General features: G+C 46.9%; 1 protein-coding gene across 1 annotated transcript in view; it reads right to left on the bottom strand.

The window, feature by feature from the left end:
• LOC134346924 (solute carrier family 12 member 9-like) overlaps positions 1 to 18,025 on the bottom strand; it is a 107,308-nt gene that overhangs the window by 53,087 nt on the left and 36,196 nt on the right. The gene's annotated exons all lie outside the window — the stretch shown is intronic.

Below are 18,025 nucleotides of genomic sequence, written 5' to 3'. Positions count from 1 at the left end.
CCAAAACTGCTCAGAACTCTCCAACTGAGGCTTCAGAAGTGCCTTATAATGTCTCAGTATTACATCCCACCCCGTCGTGCAGCTGAAACCACACCATTGCTGCATCCGCTGGGGCGAGATATCGAGATCTGTGATCAGTGGGGATCGAAGGAGCAGGGGAAAGCCACTGTAGGCTCTCTCGTGCCCACCATGGACACGCAGCTGTGCAGCAGACAGGTGAGCGATCCTGTGCTGGCCTGGGTGAGGGAATGGCTGAGTGTGGGAGGACAGCCAGAGTGGGCAGCGGTCTCCACCCTGGACCAAGAGACCAAGGCCCTATACTCACAGTGGGGAACACTGGAGGCCCACGACAGGTTGCTGTTCGGGTGGTGGCAGTTGCCCAATGGTGACAGACTCTTGCAGCTGGTGGTCCCCCAGGGGCTCCACGCCACGGTGCTGCGGTCCGTGCACAGGCTGGTGGCGTCCGGCCATCTCGGAGTTACAAAGACATTGGGCAGGCTGCGTGGACGCTTCTACTGACCTGGGTGCAGGCAGAATGTGAAGCTGTTCGTGCACTGCTGTGACTCTTGCAAGGCCCAGAAAAGACTGGGCCACCAGCCTTGGGTGTCAATGCAGCAGTACATGGTGGGGGCCCCAGTATGGGTCTACTGCCCCTCCCGGAAGAAGGGACTATCTCCCAGGCTTGGAAGCCACCAGAAGGGGCCGGGAGAGGTGCTCGACCGCATCTCTGATGTGGTATATCGGGTGCGGTTGCCTGAGCGGCAGAAGGCAGTCGTGCTGCACCGGGACCTACTGGTACCATGTCAGGCCTTGGCCACCACTAACCCAGCGAGGCTGCAGGAAGGAAATGACACTCTGAGTGCCCTGCCTCTTGCCTCACACCAACAGACGGCAGTGTCGACGCCCACCAGAACTTTTGGACCTTGCTATGGACTCTGGGGTTGCCGGGGATGGCTGACCCCTTGGGTGGGGGCAATGTGACCTTCTGGGTGGGGGGTGTGGTCGACAGCCTGCCCCTACATTTCTAATGACCAGTACTGTTCATTGTTCTTGTGTTAAAATGCTTTGATGGGATTATGGTGGGAAGTTCCAGTTTGTTCATTGTTACATTTTAGCTTGGGTTATACAGTTATTCACTTGTGTATTTGTGGGTCACCCTAACTGTAACCGGGCTGTGTGATGGTCACCTCCCCTGTTGGTGTGAGACTGGTGGAGTTCACTCTCTGGGTCACAGTGCCTGGTCTGTTTCTGTCTGTCATAATAAACACACACATATATACAGTGGCATGCAAAAGTTTGGGCACCCCTGGTCAAAATTTCTGTTACTGTGACTAGCCAAGCAAGTAAAAGATGAACTGATTTCCAAAAGGCATAAAGTTACAGATGACACATTTCTTTAATACTTTAAGCAAGATTACTTTTTTATTTCCATCTTTTACAGTTTCAAAATAACAAAAAAGGAAAAGGGCCCGAAACAAAAGTTTGGGCACCCTGCATGGTCAGTACTCAGTAACACTCCCTTTGGCAAGTATCACAGCTTGTAAACGCTTTCTGTAGCCAGCTAAGAGTCTTTCAATTCTTGTTTGGGGGATTTTCGCCATTCTTCCTTGCAAAAGGCTTCTTTTTCTGTGAGATTCTCGGGCCGTCTTGCATGCACTGCTCTTTTGAGGTCTATCCACAGATTTTCGATGATATTTAGGTCGGGGGACTGTGAGGGCCATGGCAAACCCCTTACTTTGCGCCTCTTGAGGTAGTCCATTGTGGATTTTGAGGTGTGTTTAGGATCAATATCCTGTTGTAGAAGCCATCCTCTTTCCATCTTCAGCTTTTTTTTTTATATACAGACAGTGTGATGTTTGCTTCCAGAATTTGCTGGTAGTTAATTGAATTCATTCTTCCCTCTACCAGTGAAATGTTCCCCGTGCTACTGGCTGCAACACAAGCTCAAAGCATGATCGATCCAGCTCGTGCTTAATAGTTGGAGAGGTGCTCTTTTCATGAAATTCTGCACCCTTTTTTCTCCAAACATATCTTTGCTCATTGTGGCCAAGAAGTTCTATTTTAACTTCATCAGTCCACAGAACTTGTTTCCGAAATGCATCAGGCTTGTTTAGATGTTCCTTTGCAAACTACTGACGCTGAATTTTGTGGTGAGGACACAGGAAAGGTTTTCTTCTGATGACTCTTCCATGAAGGTCATATTTGTGCAGGTGTCGCTGCACAGTAGAACAGTGCATCACCACTCCACAGTCTGCTAAATCTTCCTGAAGGTCTTTTGCAGTCAAACGGGGGTTTTGATTTGCCTTTCTAGCAATCCTACAAGCAGTTCTCTCAGAAAGTTTTCTTGGTCTTCCAGACCTCAACTTGACCTCTACCGTTCCTGTTAACTGTCATTTCTTAATTACATTACAAACTGAGGAAACAACTACCTGAAAACGCTTTGCTATCTTCTTATAGCCTTCTCCTGCTTTGTGGGCATCATTTATTTTAATCTTCAGAGTGCTAGGCAGCTGCTTAGAGGAGCCCATGGCTGCTGATTGTTGGGCCAAGGTTTGAAGAGTCAGGGTATTTATAAAGCTTTGAAATTTGCATCACCTGACCTTTCCTAATGATGACCGTGAACAAGCTATAGCCCTAACAAGCTAATTAAGGTCTAAGACCTTGGTAAAAGTTATCTGAGAGCTCAAATCTCTTGGGGTGCCCAAACTTTTGCATGGTGCTCCTTTCCTTTTTTCACTCTAAAATTGTACAAAACAAAAATAATACACTAATCTTGCTTAAAATGTTGAAAAGAATGTTTAATCTTTAACTTTATGACTTTTGGAGATCAGTTCATCTTCTACTCACTTAACTATTTACACTAACAGAAATTTTGAGCGGGGTGCCCAAACTTTTGCATACCGCTATATATAAACACATATATACACAGACATACACATATACACACACAATTGTAATTTTATTATTATGACTGCATTGTACTGCTGCTGCAAAACAACATATTTCACAACATAACCCGGCGATATTAAGCATGATTCTGATTCTGGTTTTTAGACTTCAAAGTAGAAAGTGTTCTGTTGAATTTGTACAAAACATTTCAGGTACACCAAAAGTATGTAGCCAATTCTGACTAAAAAAATACGTAACCGGTTCTAGTCAGAATACGAGTCACATTTAATAGCACCGGCATATGTTGTGAATTTTGTTGTTTTGCAGCAGTATTACATAGTAATATATAAATTACAATAAGGTTTAAGACCGGCGCTGCTGAGGGTGAGCAACTAATTACTGGTGGGTGCCAAAACAAGGAATGCAGCTAAATACTTTATTAATAATCACTTTTTCTTGAAAAATACTATGGTAAATGATCAGCACAAAGAATGGAGAGGCAAGCAAAGGCAAGGCTGAGCAGAGGGTCGAAGCCTGCACGTGTGAGGTGAAGTCAAGGAGAATTCAAAACAGAGTCAGGGCGAGAAGTGTGGAACAAAATCGGAGCAGAAGAGAGGTGGATTCGAGGCCCATCCACCTAACCGCGAGCAAGGTCCGATCGATCTGAGCACCAGGCTGACTTGGAACAGTCGGGTATGGGCCGAAACATGGTGTCGTCGTCCAGGCCCAGAGTGTATTGATGTCACAGAGCCCGGATCCTAGAGAGAGGAATGACCCAACGTTCGGACAATGTCTGGATGGATTGAAAGGTAGGGTGTCGGGACCAGAGGTGATGGCCTTGCCGGTTCTGTTCGCTGTTCCATGGCGGTTATTCTGCTCCTCGCCACACAGAGGTGGAGGCTGAGGGCAGCTCCGGCTGTTCCGGGCTTTGTGTCTAAAAACTCACTTTTGTTCTAAATGCCATTTGCTCACTTTAATTGTTTGCACAATTTGTTGTTTTCTTCTTCTCTAGACGTTGGGCATTTGTCGGTCTTCTTTTCTCATGGGTTCTTTTGGGTTTCTTGTTTTGTGGCTGTCTGTAAGATGATGAATCTCTAGCTTGTATAATGCAAACATACCTTGGTAATAAGTGTACAGGTTTCCCCTGCCATCCGAAGGTAGAGCGTACCTATAAAACGGTTTGTAAGCTGGAACGTCGTAAAGCGAAGAAGCAATTACCATTTATTTATATGAGAACAATTTGTGAGCGTTCAGAGACCCAAAAATAACTTACCAAATTATGCCAAATAACACATAAAACCTAAAATAACAGTAACATACAGTCAAAGCAGGAATGATATGATAAATACACAGCCTATATAAAGTAGAAATACTTTCTGCCCAGTCTGCCCCGACACTTCACCTGATTCAATGGAAGAAGGGCTGGGAGTCTCTTCCTCAATCAATGGGAAGTTAGCAAAAGGCAGCATATTACCACACATCCAGGTCCTCATCCTCCGATCAGAATCCCTCTCAGGGGCAGGGGCGGGGGAAGGGGCCGGCCCAGCCTCCCCTGCTTTTGACCCTACCATTGCCCGCGTTTCTGCAGAGTCCTCTTACTAGGTGTAGGCTCCAGGTCGGGCTCTGGGTCACCTCCACCTCTTGTCCCAGGGGCAACAGGTGGCTCCGATGGAGAATATTGACAGGACCCTTCCCCTCCTCCTCCTCCAGTTTCACCCGGAAAACTGGTACTTTTGGCATCTGGCTCTCCACCACATAGGGTGTGGCCGCCCAGTGGTCAGCCAACTTGTGCTTCCCAGGTAGCCCCAAATTCCTTATAAGGACTCGGTCTTCCAGCGGGAGTTGGGAGGACCTCACTTTTTCATCATACCTCCTCTTATTCCCTTGATTCTGCTTGGCAGCCGCAACCCCAGATAATTCACAAGCCCTTTTCAGCTCTCTTCTCATATCAAACACATACTTCAGATAAATCTTCAAGAGTAAGTCACCTTCATCAGTCCCAGAACAAATGTCAATGGGCCACCTCCCCTCACGCCCAAACATCAAATAATATGGCGAGTACCCAGTAGCTTCATTTCGTGTACAGTTGTAACTATGAACCAGATGCCCAATATATCGACTCTACGCGCTCTTCTTGCTGATCTCCAGGGTCCTGAGCATGTCCAGCAAGGTCCGATTAAACTTCTGGCTGGGGATCACCCTGTGGGTGATAGGGCGTGGTCCTCGACTTCTCAACTCCAAGCATGCCCAGTAACTCGTGGATGAGGCTGCTCTCGAAATCCCGTCCCTGATCAGTATGTATCCGCCTGGTAAGGCCATAATAAATGAAATACTTCTCCCATAGCACTTTTGCCACCGTGGACGACCTCTGGTCCTTGGTAGGAAAAGCCTGTGCATATCTGGTGTAGTGGTCCGTGATGACTAAGACATTCGCCATGTTGCTGGCATCGGGTTCTATTGACAGGAAATCCATACACACCAGGTCTGCAAGTGGGATAAGGGAGCTGCCCGCGTAGGCAGCGTCTTCCGCCGTATGCATCGAATGCACGACTTGCGGTATTCGTCGACCTCCGATTTCATCCGGGGCCAGTAAAATCAGTCTCTGAGCAATCCATAGGTCTTTTCCACCCCCAAATGTTGAGAATCGTCAGGAAGTGATTTCAACGCCATCCTCCAATACTTCTTGGGCAGAACCAGCTGGCAACGCCGGGGTCGGTCTGGGATGATGTGACCCGGGATAAGATCTGGTTCTTCAACTCCAACCAAGGCCATTCTCACAGTAATGGAGGCACTGACGCATGTTTCGTCTTCTCCGCCTGAGCCATGACTCCCTTTTTGACCACTGCCCAAATGGTACCAATGCCCGGGTCATCTCGCTGAGCAGCTACCACTTCCCCAGAACTCAATTCGGCAGCTGATTTGTCTTCAGAGCAGTCAGGTTACAATAAACTTGTGGTATGGCGTCATCAGAAGCTCTAAATTGATTCACCACTCGATCCTGCTCCTCTTTTCCCTCTGCCTTCACGGTGATAGCAAATTGACACATGGCCTTCACCCCAGGGGTAGGAACACTCTCCCACTCCACATCCCTGACCAGTCCCTCATGCACCTGTCGGGACAAAGCATCAGCATCAATGTTCCTGCTTCGCAGCCAGGCTGAAATCATAGGCAGACAACACCATCAACCACCGATGGCCTGTGGAATCCAGTTTTGCCGAGCTCAGGGTATAAGTTAGGGGGTTGTTGTCTGACCTCACCTCAAACTTGGCCCCATAGAGGTAGTCACTCAGCTTATCCACCACCACCCATTTCAACACTAGAAATTCCAACTTGTACGTGGGATAGTTTCTCTCAGAGGGCGACAGACTCCGGCTGACAAACACAACGGCCCTCAACCCAGAGACCTGATCCTGACACAGGACGCCCCTAAGCCCTCACAGTTGGCATCTGTGTGCAGAACATACAGCAAGCAGGGGTCCACAAAAGCCAGCACCGGTGCCTGGGTCAGCAGCTCCTTCAGCGACTGAAAGGCCTTCTCACAGTTTACATCCCATCTCGGTCCAAAGGGCTCCAATGGGCTACAATACTCTCCATCCTCCTGTCCACCTCCCCCTCCTTTCTTCCCCAAGGAAGGGTAACCGCACAGAAGCTGATTCAACAGGTGACTCACTTACGTGTAGCCTTTCACGAACCTCCAATAGTAACCACAGAACCTGAGGAACGAGCGCAGGGCACTCACAGTCTGGGGTCTTGGCCAAGTGGTAACCGCCTCTATCTTAGCCAGATTTGTAGCTACTCCATCCCATGAGACTATGTGCCCAATATAGCTAACAGACGTTTGGCAAAACTGGCACTTACCAGGGAAAGTTTTAAACCTTCAGCTTTCAGGCAGCCCAGCACTTCAGCAGCCTCGTTTCATGTTCTTCCAAGGTGGATCCAAACACTGAGGCCATCCACATATACCAATACCTCAAGCAAGTTCATATCCCCCACTGTCTTCTCCATGACCCGAAGGTTGCAGGAGCACCCAAGATGCCCTGGGGCATCCCTTCAAACTGGAGAAATCCCAGGGGACATATAAATGCCGTCTTCTCTTTATCGGCCTCACTCATCGGGATCTGGTAATATTCACTCCTCAAGTCCAGCACACTGAACCACTTTGCACCACTCAGGCAGGCCAGCACGTCTTCAATCCTCGGGACAGTACACTGGTCAGGGATGGTGTGCCTGTTCAGAGTCCTATATACACCCATACCTTCCCATTCTTCTTTCGGGCTGCCACTATTGGGGACGCATAGGGGCTTGGGGACTCGGTGATGATCCCAGCCTCCTTCAGCTTACACAAATGCTGCCGAACATCCTCCACCTCTGCAGGGGCCAGTCACAGCAACCTTTCTCTGAACAGAGTATCCGAGGTCACCCAGATAGGTGTGACGAGTGCTCTTGGAACAACCCACATCAAACTCAGCAGTGGAAAAGACACCTTCCAGTTTCAACATCTTCTCTACCAAACTCCTCTTCCAACCCGCAGGAACCAGGGAGTCCCCGAAGTAGAATGACTCATCGATCAACCTTCCCCTTCTTCCAATAGTTTCTCCCCAGCTTGTCTCACAGGGGCACTAGGCACTACCATCACCGGGAACAAATGTGCCAGGGGCATCCCCCGATTGAAGGTTACCCCCCTCTTCGTAGTGTTCCTGACGATGACTGCCATTCTGTTCGCCTGTACAACCAAGTTCTTCTGCAAATCGGGCCTCACCAGTACCCCAGCAGGAAATCCCAACTTCCCCTCATGGTCTCCCGGAGCGTCCGCTAAGAGAGCCTCAGGCACTCTGGAAAATTTGTGTATTCCCATGACTCTCGCTACTTCCTTGGGCCGTACTACCATTGGCTTCAACTGGGTGAACCACACAGTCCCTTGTCTAAATTCAGTATCCAGCCTAATGCAGCCACACACTTCCTCAAAAGCAGCTTGAAACACCGGGTGCATGGACAATGTCCCCAGAAAACTCTTACTAGCCTTCCCCTTGTAGACCCCCATGAGCCTCCTCACAAGTCTCCACCGGAATTGAAATGCCACCCTTCTCAACAGGGTCCAGACAAACCAGCACTAAAGTATCAAGGACCTCAGACACTCCCACATCAGCCTCCGAGAACTCCAACTTCACTGACAAATAACCATCACATGAATAATCACTAGCACTGAAACCCCAGATCTCCAGTGCCCTGAATGGTGTCAAGGGTAAATGCTTCAGATACCGGTTGTAAAATGAACAGTACAACGTGACCTGTGATCTGGTGTCGAGTATGGCTTTAGCATAAATACCCTCTATCCGTAGCGACACACTGGAGCATGGTCCCCCTAAGCCTTCAGGAGTTGGGCCTTTTGCTTTCAAGGATTCCTTGGTACATTGCTGGGAACGTGTTCCCCCAGAGACACCAGGCCTTTCCGTCACTGGGTCTCCTTTAAGTTTTCCCAATGACTCTCTCTGCTTTAGGTACCCAGGGGCTCACTCTCCTTCTGGCGTGATACCTGCTGCCAGCAGCCCTGCACACTGTCTGTCCCTTTAGGGGATCCACCCTCCAATCAGCTTCATTATATGGGGGGGGGGGATTCACACCCACTGAAAACAGTCAAAACATCCCATTCTCAACTCTGCTGCAATCTCCACTACTGCTCCCTGGGGCAGGCTATCTGTGGTCACTTCACTGCAGGGGACCACTACCGAGGACTGTACCCTGCTGACGGAGGCGACCCGCGCCTCCGACACATTCTCCTCTTCTTGTACTTCTCTGATCAGCTCAACAAATGAGGGAGGGGGCCGTGTCTTACGAGACCGTGGGAGACCCCAAGCAATCAGGTCATGGGACTGGGCGCCCCTAGCTATCTGGTCCAAAAGAGCCCATGCTCATGAAGCAGTCTTTTGCGCAAGGTTGGAGCTCACTGATAAGGCCGTTCGTCCACCAGCGACCTCCTCCAATCGTCACTGACCTTCGGACCCTCGCTCCAAGTCCACTCCGTCTGGTGGTCTACCAACTCTCTCCATCCGCCTTCTCTCCTCATCTCTCCCCGGCAAAAGACCGCGAAATCCCTCTCCCAGATGCACAAGAACATCCTGCTCATTGGCTAACAGTGCCATTATCTCTTGTCATCACCCAAACATTGCTGCTACAGAGAAACCATTACCTCAACAATGGAACATTACAGAGAGGCCATTACATTAGCAGTGAAACCTTACAGTGTGCTACAAATAAAATTAAATTACATAAGTAGTGCAAAAAGAGGGAAAAATGTGGCCATACTATTAGGTACCTCCTGTACCTAATAAAGTGGCCACTGAGTGTATGTTCATTATTCTTCTGCTGCTGTAGCCTATCCACCTAAAAGTTCGATGTGCTGTGCATTCAGAGATGCTCTTCTGCACACCACTGTTGTAGCCTGTGGTTATTTGAGTTATAGTCACTTTCCTGTCAGCTTGAACCAGTCTGTCCATTCTCCTCTGACCTCTCTCATTAACAAGTCATTTTTGCCCACAGAACTGCTGCTCACTGGTTTTTTTTTGGTTTGTGTTTTTTTTTGCACCGTTCTCTGTAAACTAAAGAATGTTGTGCAAGAAAATCCCGGGAGATCAGCAGTTTCTGAGTTACTCAAACCACCCCGTCTAGCACCAAAATGGTCAAAGCCACTTGGATCACATTTCTTCCCCATTTTGATATTTGGTCTGAACAACAACTGAACCTCTTGACCATGACTGCATGCTTTTATGCACTGAGTTGCTGCCACATGATTGGCTGATTAACAAGCAGGTGTACCTAATCAAGTGGCCATTGAGTGTAGCCACAGTAATTTTCCACCCCAGACAACTGCACTGAATACCTCCCCCTCCCCCCTATTCCAGATACCAAGACAGAGAGTCCTGAGATACTGGGTACCAGGGCCAGTGGCATGCAAGTCTAAACGATGATAACCGTGGACAGGTGGCCAAAGCAATAATGAGAACCTGCAAGAATTTGAAAGCACATTGGGGGAAAAAAGGAGTCAACTTTAGTCTATATAATAAACTGTGAAATCAAAACAATTCCTGGAAAGTTTTAAGAAATGTATTTTTAAAAGTTTCATAAGACAACAGCGGTAACTTCAGAGACAAACAATTGTCGAAGGAGTTTGCTTGACAAATTGACAAGTCAGAAGTTGTCAATTCTGACTGAGAGGAAGTGGCCATGGCCATGGTCAAGATGAGTTGGCTTGAGTGGCTCACAACCAAACATTCCACCCTGATGAGTTTTGAGGGCAGTGAAACAGCCAGCACAGGTGATGTTAGGGTATTAATCTCAGTTGTTTCAACTAATTATAATTAATAAAAATATACTGTTAGTGGGCAAACTCATTGTCTAGTGTTGTACTGCATTTAGGACTGAATAATGTGGCACAATACAGGTTCTTTGGCTCTTTAACCGACTCTAATATCAATCCAACCCTTCCCTCTCACTCCTCTATTTTTCTGTCATCCACATGCCCATCTAAGAGTCTCTTAAATGTCCTTAACATATTTGCCTCTACCATCACCCCGGCAATGCATTTGACACACCCACCATTCTTAAAATAAACTCTCTGATGTCTCCCCACCCCCATATATTCCTCCAATCAACTTAAAAATCATGCCCCCACATATTAGCTACTTCCACCCTGGGAAAAGGTCTCTGACCATCCAATCTATTTGTCTTTTACACCTCCAGCAAATCATCTTTCATTCTCATTCACTCCAAAGAGAAAAGCCCCATCTTGCTCACACTATAAGACATGTTCTCTCATCCAGGCATCATCCTGGTAAAGCTTCTCTGCACTCTCCCCAAAACATCCATGTCCTTCCTATCTGGTTCTACGTGGCAACCAGAACTAAACGTGTTTTATTTGGTTTAATTGGCAATAACCCTGACATTGGAGTAATTGTTATTCCAAGAAACTGGAGTCTTACTGCTCTTTCAATGGGGGTCTTGTATGTTCATCTGGGGTTCCCAACCTTTTTCATGCCATGGACCAACACCATTAAGCAAGGGGTCTGTGGACCCCAGCTTGGGAACCCCTGACCTACAGGAAGATTAGGTTCACTTAATATAATTGTTGTTACTGATTACTGGACTCTGAAGCCTCACACTCGTTCCTCAAACACACTTTATTTTCTCATGCACATGAAGAAAAGTGTAGTCCCTGTCACCAACCATTCTGAATTTTGAACAAAGAGATGCACTTTTGATACACAATTGACTAGTTGGATATAGATATTGAAAGAGTTTGAAATCAACAAGGACAAGAGCAGAAGGTGAGCAGGTGTTCAGTGCCATCTGCCTGCAATTGGCCAGACTCCCCCTCGCTCACCACTGCTAGAGTCTTGGGTCTTAGGTAAGATTTGGTCAGCACAGTTTCTGGATTGGACTCTGCAGTTCATGTTATGCGTGTTTCCGGTAACCTCCATTTTTATTGCTATTTTGTGCAATTTTAATCAGGGAGGACTGGCTCTACAGACCACAGTCAACAAATGACGCAGTACCAAATTTAACAGAACTGAACATTCCTTGACCTTTTCAAGGATCCTGCAGTCTGGTGTTTAATATTCTGTGTGCTATTCACTCATTTTTTTGCCGTTTGCACATGGGGGGTGGGGCTGTTTGATGTTTTTCTCCGAACAGGCTCCATGTTTCTTTGCTTTGCCACTGTCTGTATGAGGATCAGTCTCAGAGTTGTACGTTGCATACATACTTTAATCATAAATGTACTTATTTCCAATGGCCACACTTGAAAGCACTGGGTCAAGATGTGAAAGTAATCTTCCTTCAGTTGACAAAAGTTGATTCCCTGCAAACTCTGTCCAATAACTACCTGGGCATGATCACCCACAGCTATTACTGAGACACTTTCCAGTGGTGTTTCTATGGCAATCATGGGTTTGAACCGCACTTTGGGTCTTCAACCCTCACCTAGATGGTGGATATCCACGGGGGGGGGGGGGTGGAGGAGGAGAGAGGGCGGGGAGGGAAGGGCTAGAAGCAGATACTCAATATTTAGATGAGCATTTAAAGTCTAGAAGTCTAGTCATCAATGCAATGAGGCCTAGCGTTTGGGGTCCTATTATCAGTGAGTCCGGAGTTCAAAGCCTAGAGTTTGGTGGCTGCCATGTTCTCGGATTGACAATGAAGAGCAAGGCCCAAGGATCAAATTGGAAGTTGAGGCCCATTGGCCAGAGCTGAGCCTATGAAACAGGGCGGGGGGGTGGCGGTGGAGGGCGAAGTCAAAGACTCAATGTCTGGGCATCCAAGGCACTAGAGGCCTGCCCTGGGATTAAAGGACTGTGTATGTGCATGGGTGGAGAGGAGGAACAGGTGTTGCTTTGCTAATGTTGTTTTGGTGCTTGTTGTGTTCTGTGTTGTTCTGCTGAGCATTGTGGGTACTCTATGTTGGCAATGGAATGTGTGGCAACACTTGCGGGCTGCCCCCAGCACGTCCTTAGGTGGTGAATGCAAATGATGTTTCACTGTATTTTAAAATTATTTATCACATGTACATCAACCAGAATCAGGTTTACTAGTAGCAGCAGTACAATGTAATACATAACAGAAAAACTGAATTACCATACATACAAAAATAGTTAAATTAAATTAGTACAAAATTATAAACTAAAAAATAGCAGTGAGGTAGTGTTCACGGGTTCAATGTCCATTCAGAAATCAGATGGCAGGGAGGAAGAAGCTGTTCCTGAATCATTGAGTGTGTGCCTTCAGGCTCCTGTACCTCCTCCCTGGTGGTAACACTGAGAAGGGGGCATGTCCTGGGTGGTGGGGGTCCTTAATGAGGGGAGGCGCTTTTCCGAGGCAGCGCTCCTTGAAGACGCCCTGGAGACTATGGAGTCTGGTGCCCGTGATGGAGCTTGACAGAGCTTCCCGGAGCTCTGCTGCTTGCCCATGACACTCCAGAGTAGTACGGAGACTGCGACGTGTAAACATCGCAAGGCAGTGCACTGGTTGACATTAAATAGACTTGGGAGCATTAAGAAACTGGGAGAGTTGGATATTCAGACAAAGAGGAAATCCCAGACTCTTGAGGACAGAGGAAGAGCAAGAGAAACAGATGGCAGTGTAGTGGTTAGAGCAACACTGTACGGTATCAATGACCCAGGTTCAATTCCCATCGCTGCCTGTAAGGAGTTTGGAGTTTGTATATGTCTTTCCTAGGACTGCATGGGTTTCCTCTGGGAGCTCCGGCCTCCTCCCATAGACCAAAGGTATACCAGTTGGTAGGGGTTAATCGGTCATTGTAGATTTAACCCTGGCCTAATTGGGGGTTGCTGGCTTAAAGACAAAGAAATAAAAATTAAAGGCGTTCAGGAGGAAAACAGTGGAAGAGGACAGAGATCTGAGCATGGTTGAATTGCAGATGGGGAGGGGAGGGGATGGGATAAACTCAGCAGAGGATGTACTTCTTGCTGAATGTGGTAAAATTCCATCTCCCCCCAGAACATACTGGTGAAATTCTACACTGCCATCACAGAGAGCATCCTCACATCAGCCATTACTGTCTAGTTTGGTGCAGCATCCTCTCAGAATGTACAAAAACTACAGTGAACTGTCAGGTCAGCAGAAAAGGTCGCGGCTGCAATCTATCATCACTTCAGGATGTTGCGCCCAGGACAAAGAAGCAGGCGGGGGGGGGGGGGGGAAATCACTGCAGACACTACCAACTCTGCAAACTGCCTTTCCAAAAGCTCCCTTCTGGAAAAGGCTATTGGGCCTTAAAACAAAAACCATATTCCCCCAGGCAGTTAATCTGATCAATCATTCCAGTTAGACACCCCTCCCCGAACTATTATCCCTGTCACTATACTGTAAACATCTTAAACCACTTTTTATAAAGTAACACACAGAGAATGCTGGAGGAACTGAGCAGATTAGTCAGCATCTACGGAAGTGAGTAAATTCAACAGCCAACTTTTCAGGCCGAGACCTGATGAAGGGTTCCGGCCCAAAACATCGACCGATCTTTTCCACGGATGCTGCTCGACCTGCTGAGTTCCTCCAGCGTGTTGTGAGTGTTACATATTTCAACAGCAATCAATCTTCAGATCTGAATGTGGATTGCAGATTGAATTTAAAATGCAGCTCAGAACAATAGTCGATTGCAAACCAGGAACCACCCCATTGACCTGCATATGCATAAATGCAGCTAGAGGGAGACAATGCTGATTAACATTCATTTTGGGTGCCTGCAGTACGAGTGTATAGATTCAATGAAAGCACTGTCAATCATTGTAATTATAGAGTTGTCCTGCTGTTTCCTTTGATCTTTAGCATATAAAAATGTGATGTAATGTTGGATCAGGCAGGACTCTTCTTCCAAGACTGTCTCAAATGCTGAATAAAGACTTCTATATCCACTAGCTTCAGGGTCTGTCTGGTGAATGTGTTCACAGTCACAACAATCTGTACTTTTAACTTTATCTTACATAATTCTTAATAATTGTCAAATGGTGCTGTCTTGTTGCATGTTGTGCCAACACACTACAGAAAGTTCCTTATACATGTAAATGCATATGGTAAATAAAGTTGGTCCTTGATATTCAGGACAAGCATATTCCATTTCAAGCTAACAAATTGTTCTTGAGGGTTTACAGCCACACTTCAGAGTTTAAGATTTATCCTCACATTTGAGATGACAAGTGAGAACTCTCCACAGCAAGGAAGAAGCTTCAAGTTTCTGCTTGCTGTTATTTTTAGATGTTCCCACGCTAAAATTTCTACACTGGTAAAGATTTCTGCCATGTAACAATTAGAATCAGTTTAATATCACTGGCAACACACACTAAATGCCGGAGAAACTCAGCAGGCCAGGCAGCATCTATCAAGTCAAGTCAAATTTATTTATAAAGAACATTTAAAAACAACCCATGTTGACCAAAGTGCTGTACAATCCATAACAGGTAGCTAAAATCACAAATATAAGAAACACAGATATAAACAACAAGGCACACAGCTTACAGGCACAAAATAAACAACACATGAGCACAAGCCAAAAAAAATCAGCCACATCAGGAAGATTCAAACGCTAGTGAATAAAGGTAATTTTTGAGCCTGGACTTAAAAAGAGTCAATGGAGGGGGCAGATCTGATAGGGAGGGGAATGCTGTTCCACAGTCTACGGGCTACAACAGGAAAGGCGCGGTCACCCCTGAACTTAAATTTAGATCGCAGGACAGCCAGGAGCCCCAAGTCAGCCGACCTGAGGGACCTGGAAGTAGAATAAGAGGTTAGAAGGTCTGCGATATAGGAGGGGGCCAGCCCATTTAGGGTTTTATAAACAAACAGGAGAACTTTAAAATCAATTCTAAACCATACTGGTAGCCGGTGGGGAGAGGCCAGGATAGAAGTAATATGGTCCCTCTTCCGGGTACCTGTCAGGAGCCTGGCTGCGGCGTTCTGGACCAGTTGCAGGCGGGACAGGGATGACTGACTAATCCCATTATACAGGGAGTTGCAGTAGTCCAAGTGGGAGGATATAAGGGTGTGGATGATTTTCTCGAGATCTTTGAAAGAGAGAAACGACTTGATCTTGGCAATAGCATGAAGCTGGAAAAAAAAACTGGCTTTTACTACTGTATTAACTCGCTTTCATTTGCCACCCACATCCAAAAACTCCAAGGGAAAGTTAGCTCTTGCAATTCTCTCTTGGAAAAAATTAGCAGGCACGAAATGGGGAGCTAATGCTCACACACTTAGATCAACTGCCTTAGCACTCTGCTATGCACCTGCAGAATACAGTGCACCCATATCGGGCAGATCAGCCCATGTGAAGAAAATAGACCTGTTGCTTAACGAAGCCTGCCAAATAATCACAGGCGCACTGCGGCCCACACCCGCTAACATCATTTACAGACTTGCAGGCATTGCTCCCCCCGAGATCCAAGGACACACTACAACAAAAACTGAAAAAGGTAAACAGAACTCAGATCCGCAGCACCCACTACATCATCATGTGCCAGTTTTCAACCGCCTAAAATCGAGGAAAAAAACTTTGCTACAGTGGAGGAACTACTACACGGAACATCCCCCCAAACATACAGGATTGACCTCTGACAACAAACAGAAGCCAGAACCCCACCAAACAATACAGTGCAAGACCCCACAGAAATGTTACCAGACGGGGCACTGCTTGACAGACGGAAGTGGTTCACTCTCAACAGAGAGAGAGCGGGAGTTTGTAGGACGGGAGACAATATGGTGAAGTGGGGTTTAAAGACCAGCGAATCCTGTGAGTGTGGCGAAAGGGTGCAGAACATTGAACACGTTCTGCGCAGCTGCCCACACTCACCTGATCTAGCTGACACTGACCTGCTCAACATCAACCAAACAACACTAGAGTGGCTGGCTGTCTGGTGTGACAAGCTATGATGACTTGCTTGTCAAACTTAAAGATGGAATCAAAAATCACACCAAGGTTTTTGACATGGGGTTTGACAAGGGTGGACAGGTTACCAAGACTGTTGGTAATCTATGAACATGAACACAAGAAATAGGAGCAGGAGTAGGCCACCTGGCCCAACGAGCTTGTTCCACCATTCATTAAGATCATGGCTGATCTGGCCACAGTCTCATCTCCACCTACCTGCCTTTTCCCCATAACCCTTAATTCCCCTACTATGCAAAAACCTATTCAATCTTGTCTTAAATATATTGACTGACGTAGACTCCATTGCTTCATGAGGTACAGAATTCCACAAATTCACCACTCTGTGGGGAAAAGCAATTCCTCCTCATCTCCTTTCTAAAGCTTCTCCCCCGAATCCCAAGGCTATGTCTCCTAGTTCTAGTCTCACCTACCTGTGGAAACAACTTTCCTGCCCCTTTCATAATTTTATATTATTTCTATAAGATCTCTTCTCATTCTTCTGAACAGAGTACTCTATGGAAAAGAGTACAGTCGACACTTTGAGCCGAGATCCTTCAGCCGGTTTTGTGGGTCTTGGATTTCCAGCACCTGCAGATTTGCTCATCGGTAATATCACTAGCATATGTTGTGAAATTATTAACACTAATATCGTGAAATTAATTGTTTTGTGGCAACAGCACATTGCAATATACAATAAAAACTGAACATAAGAATTACGTTAAATAAATAATGAGGTAATGTTCATGGATCTGCTGCCCTTTCAGAAATACAATGATAGAGGGGAAGAAACAGTTCCTAAAATAATGAGAGTGTGTCCTCAGGTACCTCTACCTCCTCCCTGGGAGCAACAGGAAGAGGGTTGATGGAGGCCCTTAATGATGGATGTCACCGTTTTGAGGCATTGTCTTTTGAAGGCATCCACAATGCTGGGGAGGAGAGTACCCATGATGGGGCTGCCTGAGCTTACAGCTTTCTGGAGCTTTTTCCAACCATGTGCAGTGCCCCCCCCCAACCATACCAGATGGTGATGCAAGAATACCTTCCACCGCACATCTGTAGAAATTTGAGGCATTCTGGTGATACACCAAGTCTCCTCAAACTGAAATATAGCTGCTGTTGTGCCTTCTTTGTAATGGCACCGATACATTGGGCTGAGGATAGATCTTTAGAGATGTTGACACCAGGATCTTGAAGATGCTCGCCCTTTGCACTGCTGATCCCTCCATGAGGACTGGTGTGTGTGCCCTCCACTTCCCCTTCCTGACGTCCACCATCAATTCTTTGGTCTTGCTGATGCTGAGCGCAAGGTTGCTGTTGCAACACCACTCAATCAGCTGATCTATAATCATTCCGATCCACACCCACTGCCGCCTCCCAATGAGGAAGTCAAGGATCCAGTTGCAGAGGGAGGTACAGAGGCCCAGGTTCTGGAGCTTGTTGATTAGTACTGAGGGCATGGTTGTGTTGAACACCGAGCTGCAATCAATAATCAGCAGCCTGATGCAGGTATTGCTGTTGACCAGACAATCCAAAGCCAAGTGGAGAACCAGTGAGGTTGCATCCACTGTCGACCTATTGTGGCAACAGGCAAATTGCAGTGGGTTCAGGCCCTCCCTTCGGCAGGAGTTGATTCTGGCCATGACCAACCTCTCAAAGCACTTCATCACAATAGATGTGAGGGCCACCGGGCGATAGTCGTTG

Source organism: Mobula hypostoma, chromosome 5 (genome assembly GCF_963921235.1).
Source record: "Mobula hypostoma chromosome 5, sMobHyp1.1, whole genome shotgun sequence".
NCBI lineage: Eukaryota > Metazoa > Chordata > Chondrichthyes > Myliobatiformes > Myliobatidae > Mobula > Mobula hypostoma.
The sequence above is the reverse complement of the archived record's forward strand: the minus strand, read 5'-3'. Positions and strand labels throughout refer to the sequence as shown.